The following is a 12,444-nucleotide window of genomic DNA, read 5'->3' on the forward strand; positions in this document are numbered from 1 at the left end:
GGAAAAATGGTTTTAGGCAGCTTGAGCTACTGACTCATAGTAAGGTTATGACCATGTCCTTCAGGGTGGCAGAAGTCAGAAAATCAATAAATGTGATGCTGGATTGACCCAAAGTAAGAAGCAAATCCACCTTAGACCCATGTAAAATACATGTCCTGTCTTCACTTTCAAGGCTCTGTACCATTTAGTTCCTTCCCTTCTCTCTTCTCGTATCACTTCTGCTTACTCCCAATGAAAATGTCAATACTACACTTGGAACAACACTAACCTGGAACAAAGAATCACCATTCCCTTGAAGGAAACAAAATTACAAACACATTTTAACAAGTCCCTCTCTCTTTAGGTCAAGCAACAGTTCTTCGGGGCTATTTCTTGGCAGGAAAATACACAGTCTGTTTTTCTCCCCAGAAGCATCAAAATAAACAGTTAAAGTAGTTGAGGAAATAAGCAGTGGGATTCCCTTATGTTAGGTCAAAGGAGCAGTTTTGGGTCACCCTTGGTCCAAAGTTTAACCAAATACAAAAAATGTTCGCTTCTCTGTAGGATTCAGCTAAACAATTCAGGTCCATCCTTTCAGGAAAACAAATATGAAGAGGCCCCTTCCCAGGGGGGTGACAGAAATAAATACACACAGTTAATGAAGCTAATAGGGATCAATTAAACAATTCAAATTCTCCTCTGTAGCAGTGGCAATCACTAAAAGACCAACAATCTCAGCCACATGGCTCCAGAAAACACAGTCCTCTCTGCTTAGACTGGAAGAATAATCACCTTCTTGCTTGCAGGAGCCCTTAACTCTTATGGGACTAGTATTATTACTGAGCCCCAGCTGAAGAACCATCCTTCAAAGTCTGACAGCAGATATGGTCACTGTGAGGAGTAGAAGGCAGAGAATCTCTTTGCTCATCCCATACTGAAGGGATTTAACCTCTTCAGGGTCCTACAAGGCATACACACATCCCATCACACTCCCACTCACTCTTTATTTCCTTCACCCAAGCCTCTATTTCTCATCTTCATGCTTGCTCCATGCTGCCCCCTATGTGCGGAACACCTCTCTTACCTTGTACATCATGGCCCAAATCCTTTTCAATGTACAAAGCCTGACTACATTAACTTCGCACAGGGATGTTCCACAGGAACCAAAGAGTATCCTTCCACCTACTGGAAATATTCCACCACTATTACTGTATCCTGTGTACTTTAATAGCATCCTATTTGGGGTGTGGCAGTGGCCAGTAGATCTGATTACTCCAGCCTCTTCATGCCCCAAACCTCTCTGGACTACTGTGGACAGACCACCCAAACAGGGCATGGCTCTGTGCAAAAAGAGAATGGAGACCTACTGCACTGACTCTTTGTGGCATTCCCTAGACTCCACCACGATTGCTTACAATGCCTTTTAGGTAAGACGAGAAGAACACAACTATCCTCTCCTTATTCAAATATTTCATTAAAACAAACAAACCTACTTATGTGAAAACATTCAATGGTAGTCCATCAGTGGGGGGTCAGAGAAAGAAAAGAATAATAAAAATACATGCACTGCTTCAAGACTGGACTCCAGTCTTTGGATATCTAATTTGTAATGTGTCTAAACTGTACTGTATGTTCAGTTTCTAGAGTTAGTCTTTCAGCTCAAGTGGCACACAACTGTGCTTTGAAGCTTGACGGATGGGGTTCATCCCCTTTGGGACACTACTTACAAATACAGTACATAAATTCTATAATACAGTATAGAATTGCATAATTATAGAATGACTGATCATAATTTACTAGTGTAGTAATATTCCAAGGCAACCTAAGTAACTAGTAACACACAGGAAATGCGTAGTTATATGGTTTGTACAAAACCAGGGCTGATTCCTTGGAAATGAGGTGAGAGTGAAAATAATAATTCTAAACCTCTTTTTTGTCTCTTTTTTAAAAATTGTATTTGTGGATTCAAGCTTTCAAAATGTTTAAAAATATAATATATTGTGTGTTCTGGGTATGTTATATGACCTTTTCCTGAAATTATACCTCTAATAACAGCCTTTTTTTAAAATCACCCATCACTTTTATTATCCTTTTTTCTTTCTATCTACAACTCTCCCATTCTCTTGTATTATCTTAATCTGCTCTCACTTTTGTGAGAGCTAGTTTCTCACCGCCTCCAATCCTGTCTTCCCTCAATCTGTTCTCTTCTCTCCCCTTTACATTTTTTGTTTCCCTCTCCACACTCTATTTTCTGCTTTCCTTCTCTTCATCCTACACTCACATATTCAAAGTGTCAAAAGAGAGCAATTCAGTGATATTCTTGATGCTGGAGCACAGAAAGAATGAGGAAAGAGAAATCAAACCAACTAGGATATAATTGTTCACTGTTGACTGCACTGTTTGTTGGCACTTAAGAGACTTCAGTTCTTTTTAGAGTCACTTTGCCTACTCCTCCATAATAATAAGCAGTAATAGTAAATAATGATAGCACTCATATCTTTATTTTTATCTGATGACCTCAAAGTGCTTTACAAAGGTGAGTAGCTATTATACACCCCACTGTGTAGATAGGAAACTCTAGTATGGAAAGGTTAAATGATTTGCCCAAAGTCACATAGTGAATCAACACAGCCAGGGATAAAACCCAGGTCTTCTGACTTTTAGTCCAGCACCCCATTTACTAGACCAATGTATACTGCCCCTACATTTGCCATTTTTAAAATGTTCTTAGGATACAATGAGCAACGTATAAATATGGACATACAACTGTAGCTATAATATTGCAATGGATTAGCTAGTAAGTATACATCACAGTCCCCTAGCAGATGAAATCAGATCTTCTGAGGTGCATGTTATAGACTAGGGCTGTCAATTAATTGCAGTTAACTCAAGCAACTAACTCAAAACAAATTTTAAAAATTAACTGCGATTAATCGCAGTTTTAATCACACTGTTAACCAATAATAAAATACCAATGGAAATTTATTATAAATATTTTAGATGTTTTTCTACATTTTCAAATATATTGATTTCAATTACAATACAAAATTCTAAGTGTTCACTGCTCACCTTATCTTGTTATTTTTTATTACAAACATTTACACTGTTAAAAAGATAAACCAAAGAAATAGTATTTTTCAATTCACCTCACACAACTATTGTAGTGCAATCTCTTTTTCATAAAAGTGCAACTTATAAATGTAGATTTTTTTTTGTTACACAACTGCACTCAAAAACAAAACAATGTAAAACTTGAGAACATGCAAGTTTTGATCCTTTTGTAGCTCTTAGTAGTCTGCCTGGGACTTAACTATCTAGAGAAATTTTGAATCATCTGCAGATTTTGCCACCTCACTGTTTACCCCTTTTTCCACACTCATTTATGAATAGATTGAATGGGACTGGTCCCAGAACAGACCCCTGGGGGACACCACTATTTAGCTCTCTCCATTCTGAAAACTGACATTTATTCCTACTCTTTGTTTCCTATCTTTTAACTAGTTACCAATCCATGAGAGGACCTTCCCTCTTATTCTATGACTGCTTACTTTGCTAAGAACCTTTGGTGTCAACAGCTTTCTGAAAATCTAAGTACACTATGTCCACTGGATCCCCCTTGTCCACATGCTTGTTGACCCCCTCAAAGAATTCTAGCAGATTGGTGAGACATAATTTCTCTTTACAAGAAGCATGTTGACTCTTCCCCAACAAATTATGTTCATCTATGTGTCTGACAATTTTGTTCTTTACTATAGTTTCAACCCAGTTTACCTGGTACTGAAGTCAGGCTTAGCGACCTGTAATTGCCAGGATCACTTCTGGAACCCTTTTTAAAATTGGTGTTACAATAGCTGTCCTCCAGTTATTTGGTACAGAAACGGATTTAAATGATAGGTTACAGATTACAGTTAGAACACTTTCACTGCAGATTTGACAAAACACAAAGATATCAATGTGAGATTTCTAAAGATAGCTACAACACTCAACCTCAGGTTTAAGAATATGAAGTGCCTTCCAGAATCTGAGAGGGATGAGGTGTAGAGTATGCTTTCAGAAGTCTTAGAAAAGCAACACTCTGACGGGGAAACTGCAGAACCCAAACCACCAAAAAAGAAAATCAACCTTCTGCTGATGGCATCTGACACAGATGATTAAATGAACATGCATCAGTCTGCACTGCTTTGGATCATTATCGAGCAGAACCTGTCATTAGCATGGATGCATGTCCTCTGGAATGGTGATTGAAGCATGAAGGGACATAAGAATCTTTAGCCCATCAGGCACATAAATATCTTGCCACAACAGCTACAACAGTGCTATGTGAATGCCTGTTCTCGCTTCCAGGTGATATTGTAAACAAGAAGTGGGCAGCATTATTTCCTGCAAATGTAAATGAACTTGTTTGTCTGAGCGACTGGCTGAACAAGAAATAGGACTGAGTGGACTTGGAGGCTCTAAAATTTTACATTATTTTATTTTTGAATGCAGTTTTTTTGTACATAATTTTACATTTGTAAGTTCAACTTTCATGATAAAGAGATTGAACTACAATACTTGTATTAGGTGAAATTAAAAATACAATTTCCTTTGTTTTTTACAGTGCAAACATTTGTAATAAAAAATCAATATAAAGTGAGCACTGTATACTTTGTATTCTGTGTTGTAATTGAAATCAATATTTCTGAAAATGTAGAAAACATCCAAAAATATTTTAAAATAGTATTCTCTTATTGTTTAATGATGCAATTAATCATACAATTAATCACAATTAATTTTTAATCGCACAATTAGTCGTGATTTTTTAATCACTGGACAGCCCTATTTTTTACCAAATACTATTTTCAAGATTTTTTTAAACATTATAACTGACTGAAAGCTTCAAGTTGGAAGAACGCTTTTTTAAATCACAAGGATAATTTAGGGTAAGGATTAGAGTTGTGCATAGAATGGATTTTTTTTGGTTTGGGGACTAACACCCCCCCAACCAAAAAAAAAATCTAGTTTGATTCACCAAAATTATTTTCCTTTTTTTATTTTTTTATTGAAGAACTTTAAACAATTTCACTTTGAATGCACTGAAACATTTCAAGTTGATTCTAAATAGAATTTTTTGGGGGGAGGGTTTGATTCATTTTGAGTCAACCAAAATGTTTTAGCCAACTCAGCACAATTTTTGAACAGATTTTCATTTTGATTTAGCAGTTTTCAGGTGTTTTTCATGCTTTTATGTCATTTAAAAAAACTGGCAATTTTTTAATTCAAAATGTCATTTTAAAATGAAATGTGTCAAAATGAAGAAGCTGAAACAATGTTTTGATAAAAAAAAATTTTTCTTGGTTGAAATTCTTTGTTGAATTCAGTTCAATTTTACAAATAGTTTTGGATCACGGGAAATGTATTTGTTGATGAAAAAGCTATTCAGCATAAAATTTTTGCCCAGATGTAGTTGAGATCCTGAAACTGGATTAACATAGGTGGATTGCTGTGTGTGCACAAAGCCCCATTGCAGTCAAACATCCCTATGGACCAATTACAAGATCTAGATCTTAGTAATTTTTATAGTTCCTTTTTACATAGCATTCCTATAACTCAATATATTTTCAAGTTCTAGGACAAATATACATTGTATAACTAGAGACATGTCTTTTATTTTTTCAAATTGCATTAAGTTTGAGACTCATGTTATTCACTTGTTCATTATTTTTTCTCTTATGCATATTAAAATGGTATTAGTATTAGCATCATAACTGATCGATGTTTTACAAAATAGCAAAGCAAAGGGCTGAAGAACAACTCTGTGATGGAATGACTCATGATTCATCAATAAGCACAACCTTGCAATGGCATGCAAGTAGCTAATGTAGCTACCTACACAATAAAATAAGATAAAGCTGAAAACAACTAAAAAGCATATTATTGAAAAACTGATCTTCTATTCTACATTAGCTAACCTGAAAAGATTAAGGTCTAGGAAATCCTGCAAGTAAAACTCACCCAGCCTTCCACTTTGTCTTTTACCTTTCACCCTCTGATGTTTGTCATCCCTCTTTTAAGATTACATTTCCTCTTTAGCCTAACTGTAACCCCCGAAATCTATGATAAGAAAACCGAAGGGAGAAATGTAAAGGTGTATTTTGAATGATAAATATGAGTGGAACGAACATAGATACTGGGTATTCTGGTAGAGCAACATTTTTATGATAAAGGAAATGACTTCTCACTGAGGGCAGTCCTGACAACTATTGCTTTTATTGTGGAAAACAGATAAGATAAAATCACTAAGAAAAAAGGTCAATACTAAATTAAATAAACTATCACTAACTCCTCATACAGTTATTACTCCATACTAAATTACACACTTAAGAGAAATGTCTAATAAAAAAAGCCATCCTCTGCTCTCTTCTGATGAAACTGATACTTATTAGTTTTTATCCCTGTTAATTTATAAATTCATTTTAATGGTTAGAGAAACTGAATGTATTCAGCATTCTTTATCAAAAAGAATATCATAAATCTTCAATATTAAAGAACTTTAATATGCAATCTAGAACTAAAGGAGGGGGGAAGGTTCTCTTTTTTTAAAAAATATGTATCTTATTAATATTCTCAAATATAACTAACTTAAACATAAACAATTTTTCCTTCCTTTATTGGCCCTCTCTTATAATTTCTTTCTACTTTTTCTGTCTGTCCAAAATATTTGCCTTTAAGCATGACCTTCATATGATTCAACTCTCTTTAGACCTGGGCTGGTATGTTGCTAGGCTTATCTGGTGTGCTGTTGAGTTTACAGCCCCACTCCTGCAAAGGAAGCTGTATGCACCTATGCTTTACTATTTGATAAGTAGCGTGAGCTACAGCAATGCAAAGAATTACTATCGAGACCAGTGAAACATATATGGAAGGCTTCACAAGCCAGTGACCTCAGTTTGTTCAGATGTTTTAACCACACAGGCTTTCAACAATTATCTCAGTAAGATTCCTACTTCACCAATGGGCACATGATGCACTCTGCATGTCTGAACTGTCTCTGCCTTAGCTGTGAAAACTCAGGGGGACTCACTCCTATGTTGATATTGTGCCTGGGACAGAGACTGAGGCGATAATGTGCCTTCTAAATACTAGGACCGCCAGAGGACTGCGGAGCCAGGATCTCTAGTTCTTTCAGCCCCACCTCTCACAATGAGAAGTTAATTGGGTCTTTTTTTTAAAGTTCCCACGTTTCCCTCTGGAGCGCTCCCCTGTGTGCAAGTGCCTGTGTGCAGTGTGAGCTGGAGTCGGGCCGTCTCCGGGCGGGAGGCAGCACAGCCACCCCCGGGGAGCCCTTGCCAGGCTTACGCTGAGTGAACTCGGCCCTGCAGGGTTGCGTTCCACGCGGCCACAGCTGCCCCTGAACCAACTAGCTGGGCGATGCCAGGCGGCCGATCCCACCTCCCCTCCCAGGCGGCTGCAGTTCCCGTCCGCAGCCTCCATGCCTCTCCAGCTCCCTTTCGCCGCCTCCGCGCCGTTTCCTGTTGGCCACCGCGGGGAGCTGGGGGGAGCAGCAGCAGCCGCCCTCGGCCCAGCCCGGTCTGGCAGCTGCACCCCGAGGCTCTGTCGCTGAGGGGCGCTGACAACGGGACGGGCGACGCCAGCCCAGCGCTGGCCCGTGCTCTGCCCAGCAACACGCCCAGCCCGGGGCAGCTCCAGCGCGGGGGGAGGAGAAAAGGGCCGGGCTGTGGGATGAGAGGGCTAAGGAGGCCCTCGGGGATGCTGCTGCCGCCGCCTCCTGCTGCAGCGCACCGACAAAGGCGCGCTCCCCTCCTCTCCCCTGCAGCGCTGCCAAGCAGCGGACCCCCCCGCGGCCAGCTACCCCAGTAACCGGCAGTCCCGGGAATGGCCCCGGCCTCGTGGGCAGAGAAACATCCCCCGAGGCTGGAGCAGTCCCGCTTGCAGAGCGCCATGGTGCGGGACAGCGCAGCGGGGGTGGCTTCCGCGCTTCTCTCCGCCGCTCAGGAGATGGGGGCGGGGCTGCCAAGGGCCGCCGCTCTTTGTGCGCGTGCGGCAGCGGCCACGAATGAGGCTCTAGTGCACTGGGCGGACCTGCAGCTCCCAAACGATCTACGAGCAGCAGCAGCTGTTGTAGTGCCGTGTGTGTGTGTGTGTGTGTGTGTGTGTGTGTGTGTGTGTGTGTGTGTGAGATTGAGGCTGTCACGTGCTAGGGTACCCGCCCCTTGCCCCCAACCCAAGGGCAACAGCAATTGTGGTGATGTCCGTGTGTGTGTGTGTGTGTGTGTGTGTGTGTGTGTGTATATATATATATATATATCACTAAGGCAGTGCTGGGATACCCGCCCCTTGCCCACAGCCCAAGGGCAGCCGCAATTGGGTGTGTGTGTGGGGGGAGGGTGTCAGTGACTAAGGCTGTGCTGGGGTACCTGCCCTTTGCGCACAACCCAAGGGCAGCAGCTCATGTGCGGGGTGTGTGTCAGTGGCAATGAGCGAGCCTGCTGGGGCATCCTCTCCTCGCACACAAGCCAATGGAAGCCGCCGTTCGTGCGGGGTGTGTGTCAGCAACTCAGACCACTGGACCACCTGCATCCCGCACACGCTCCCACGGCGGCAGCAGCAGATCGAGTGTGTGTCTGAGAGCGACCCCTGCGCAGCGCGCTGCCTGCCCGCTACCCACACTCGGGGGGCAGCAGCTGGTACACATAACGGGCACGAACACTAACCCTGGTGCCAGCCCCCTTCGCTCCCCGGGCCCTCCCGGGCAGGGGCCACGATAAGCGGCCTCCTCCTTCTCCTCCCTCCTGAGGGGTCGGTTACGTTACCTGGTCTCTAGCTTGGGCTGGGTGGGCTGGATCTAATCCCGCCGCCGCCGCCGGCTCCTCTCACTGCCACTGGGTGAGTGGATTTATTTATTTATTTATTCCCCATGACGTGTCCCCAGCAGCAGCAGCAGCAGCAGCCGGAGGAGGGAGCCTTGTGTTTGTCTGGGCAAGCGGCTGCCCTTGCTGCTCCCGGACCTGCTGCCGCTCGCGGCCCGCGGGACAAGGCGCCGGTTTCCTGGGGAATGGTGACAAAGGAGCAGCCGCTGCGGCGACTATAGCAGCAGCCAGGTGGCTGGGCGGAGGCTGCTGCCGGAGCCGCCTCCTGGGCTACCCAACCGGGCTCCTGGCCCTGCCTGATTGGGGGGCGCCGAGGAGACCGAGAAGGGGGGGGGAGCGAGTGTCAGACCAGAGGGGCAGTAGTGGGACCGGAGCAGGTGTCAGACCAGAGGGGCAATGGTGGGGCTGGGAGTGGGTGTCAGACCAGAGGGGCAGTAGTGGGACCGGAGCAGGTGTCAGACCAGAGGGGCAGTGGTGGGGCTGGGAGTGGGTGTCAGACCAGAGGGGCAGTAGTGAGATGGGAGCGGGTGTCAGACCAGAGGGGCAGTAGTGGGATGGGAGTGAATGTCAGACCAGAGGGGCAGTAGTGGGGCTGGGAGTGGGTGTCAGACCAGAGGGGCAGTAGTGAGATGGGAGCGGGTGTCAGACCAGAGGGGCAATAGTGGGATGGGAGTGAATGTCAGACCAGAGGGGCACTAGCTGGAGGGGAGCAGGTGTCAGACCAGAGGGGCAGTAGTGGGACGGGAGCGGGTGTCAGAGCAGAGGGGCAGTAGTGGGATGGGAGCAGGTTTCAGACCAGAGGGCAGTAGTGGGGCTGGGAGTGGGTGTCAGACCAGAGGGGCAGTAGTGGGACAGGAGCAGGTGTCAGATCAGAGGGGCACTAGCTGGAAGGAAGCAGGTGTCAGACCAGGGGGGCAGTAGTGGGAAGGAAGCAGGTGTCAGACCAGAGGGACAGTAGTGGGGATGGGAGCGGGTGTCAGACCAGAGGGGCAGTAGTGGGAGAGGAGCGGGTGTTGGGCCAGAAGGGTAGTAGTTGGCGGCAGCCTCCTCAATTTCCTAGATTCCCAAACCCAACAAGGCATCCAAGATCAATTGACCTATGCACTCCTCTACATGGGTAAGAGCTCCCACCCCTGCCCCCACACACACATACAGAACAGGAATGGGCAAACTTCTTGTCTTGAGGGCCACATCAGGGAATAGAAATTGTATAGAGGGCCATGAATGCTCACATGGGGTGCAGGAGTGGGTGAGGGCTCTTGTTGGGGTTTTAGGCTCTGGGGTGGGGCTGGGGATGAGGAGTTTGGGGTGTAGGAGTGTGTTCTGGGCTGGGACTGAGGGATGCGGAGTGGGATCAGGCCTGGGGCAGGAGTGCGGGAAGGGTTGTAGATTCTGGCTGGGGGTGCAGGCTCTGGGGATGAGAGGTTTGGGGTGCAGAAGGGTGGTCCATGCTGGGATTGAGGGGTTTAGAGAGCGGGAGGGGGATGAGGGCTGGGGCATAGAGAGAGGCTCAGGAGTGCAGGGTCCAAGCGGTGCTTATCTCAAGCAGCTCCTGGAAGCAGTGGCATGTCCCTTCTCCAGCTTCTATGTGTGGAGTGGCCCCAACCCTCAGAACGGGACCATGCCGCTGCTTATAGGAGCTGCGTGGTGTTGTCCCCAACCTGGCATCCCAGCTGGAGTGCCAGAGTGGGGCTGACCTGCTTCTTGCAGCCCCCACCCTATTGCCCCAGCAGGAACTTGCCCGCTGATTTAAATATATATATATATATATATATATATATATATATATATATATATATATATATATATGGAGATATACCTATCTCATAGAGCTGGAAGGGACCCCAAAAGGTCATTCAGTCCAGCCCCCCGCCTTCACTAGCAGGACCAAAGACTGATTTTGCCCTAGATCCCTAAGTGGCCCTCTCAAGGATTGAGCTTATAATGTTGGGGTTAGTGGGCCAATGCTCAAACCACTGAGCTATTCCTACCCCCATAGTTTACCCTCCTCTGCTCTACAGGATAACCTGAGACCCCCAGCCCTCCAGGAAGCCTGGATCAAATAATTGTATGATGTGGTTTGGTTTGGTTTTTTTAAGGTGGAGAAGGAGAGGACAAGGGCGCTTGGCCCATCAAGACCTTTCAAGTGTGACACCTTTCACATGACACTCATGCTTTTGGCAGGCAAAGTGTCAGACTCTCCCAGCACTTATTATTACACGCCTGACACTTCCCAGTACATGATTTAGTTTTCAGCTGCTCATATCTTTGCAGCACTATAACCTTTAGGGCTGAAATTTTCCATGCCTGGTGTTTGCATCAGGCTGAAGTATTTTGGAGAGTTTGGAAGCTAAAATGGGTCAGCTGTTTCTGAGAATGAGGTTACAGAAAAATTCATTATTTTATCCATGCTAAAAATAAATTCTGATGACCTTTTCCTTGAAGAATTTTACCATCTGCATACTTTGGGCCAGGACTTCGAAATTTGGCAGTGTGGTGCCCTTTTTGATAATGAGGTGCCTTGTGCCATCATTGTGGAAATCAGCGCAAATCTGGCCAAGTTATAAACTTGACTAAAAAAATCTCAAGTTCACACATGTTCAGTAGATGTTTGTTAGAGTGGCAGCTAAATTTTCTGAAGATTCCATCCTTAAGACATGGGTATCATGGAAAAAATAATACGTGATCATGTATTCAAAGACTGCATCATAATACAGATGCACAAGAGGGCCAAATTAAGGTTCCCTGTGCAATCTTGATTCTAGCATTTCCTAATTTTGTGTAAGACTTTGCAATCTTAATATATTTTTATTGTAATTTTAAACTAAAAGATAAATTCCAAATGTCCTTTATACTGGGGAAATTTGCACTGGGCTGGGAGCCAGAAGGTTTGGTCTCAACAACTGAATACTGGTGATATTTCTTAAAGCTCACAGGTCTTATTATTGACATCGTATCTTCAGCTCTGGAGGCAGAAACTATCATTCCCCCATTTTATATATAAGAAAACAGAGGTTATACAAGGTCTGGTAGACCTGAATCTTAACACAGCTAGGAAGAGAACCCAGGTCTCTAACATTTTAGCCTCAAGTCCCTTCCACTCAACCTTTCAAAATAAATGTGCCAAAATGATGAGCTTAGTTATTCTGCTTCTAAACCACTAGACCACACTCTGCTCCCAGAGCCAGGAACAGAACCAAAGATCATACCCACCATTTCACAGCTGTCGTACAAATAAGAACATAAGAATGGCCATACTTGGTCAGACTAATGGTCCATCTAGCTCAGTATCCTGTCTTCCAACAGTGGCCAATGCCAGATGCATCAAAGGAATTAACAGAACAGGGCAATTATGAAGTGATTCATCCCCTTTTCTCCATTCCCAGCATCTTGCAGTCAGAGGCTTAGGGACACCCAGAGCATGCGTTTGTATCCTTGACCATCTTAGCTAATAGCCATTGGTGGACCTATCCTCCATAAACTTATCTAATTCTTTTTTGAACCCAGTTATAATTCTGGCCTTCACAACATCCCTGGCAACGAATTCCACAGGTTGACTGTATGTTTTGTGAAGAAGTACTTTCTTATGTTTGTT

The 12,444-nt window shown here is 44.2% G+C and overlaps 1 protein-coding gene across 1 annotated transcript in view; it reads right to left on the bottom strand.

Annotated features, from left to right (window-relative positions):
• The window catches only part of SLC16A7 (solute carrier family 16 member 7), a 132,115-nt gene extending 123,099 nt beyond the window's left edge, over positions 1 to 9,016 (bottom strand). Inside the window, exon 1 of the mRNA XM_030548873.1 lies at positions 8,793 to 9,016. The gene's annotated coding sequence lies outside the window, so the exon portion shown is untranslated. The remainder of the gene's footprint in view (positions 1 to 8,792) is intronic.
• Positions 9,017 to 12,444: the final 3,428 nt, after the last annotated feature.

Source organism: Gopherus evgoodei, chromosome 1, assembly GCF_007399415.2.
Source record: "Gopherus evgoodei ecotype Sinaloan lineage chromosome 1, rGopEvg1_v1.p, whole genome shotgun sequence".
NCBI lineage: Eukaryota > Metazoa > Chordata > Testudines > Testudinidae > Gopherus > Gopherus evgoodei.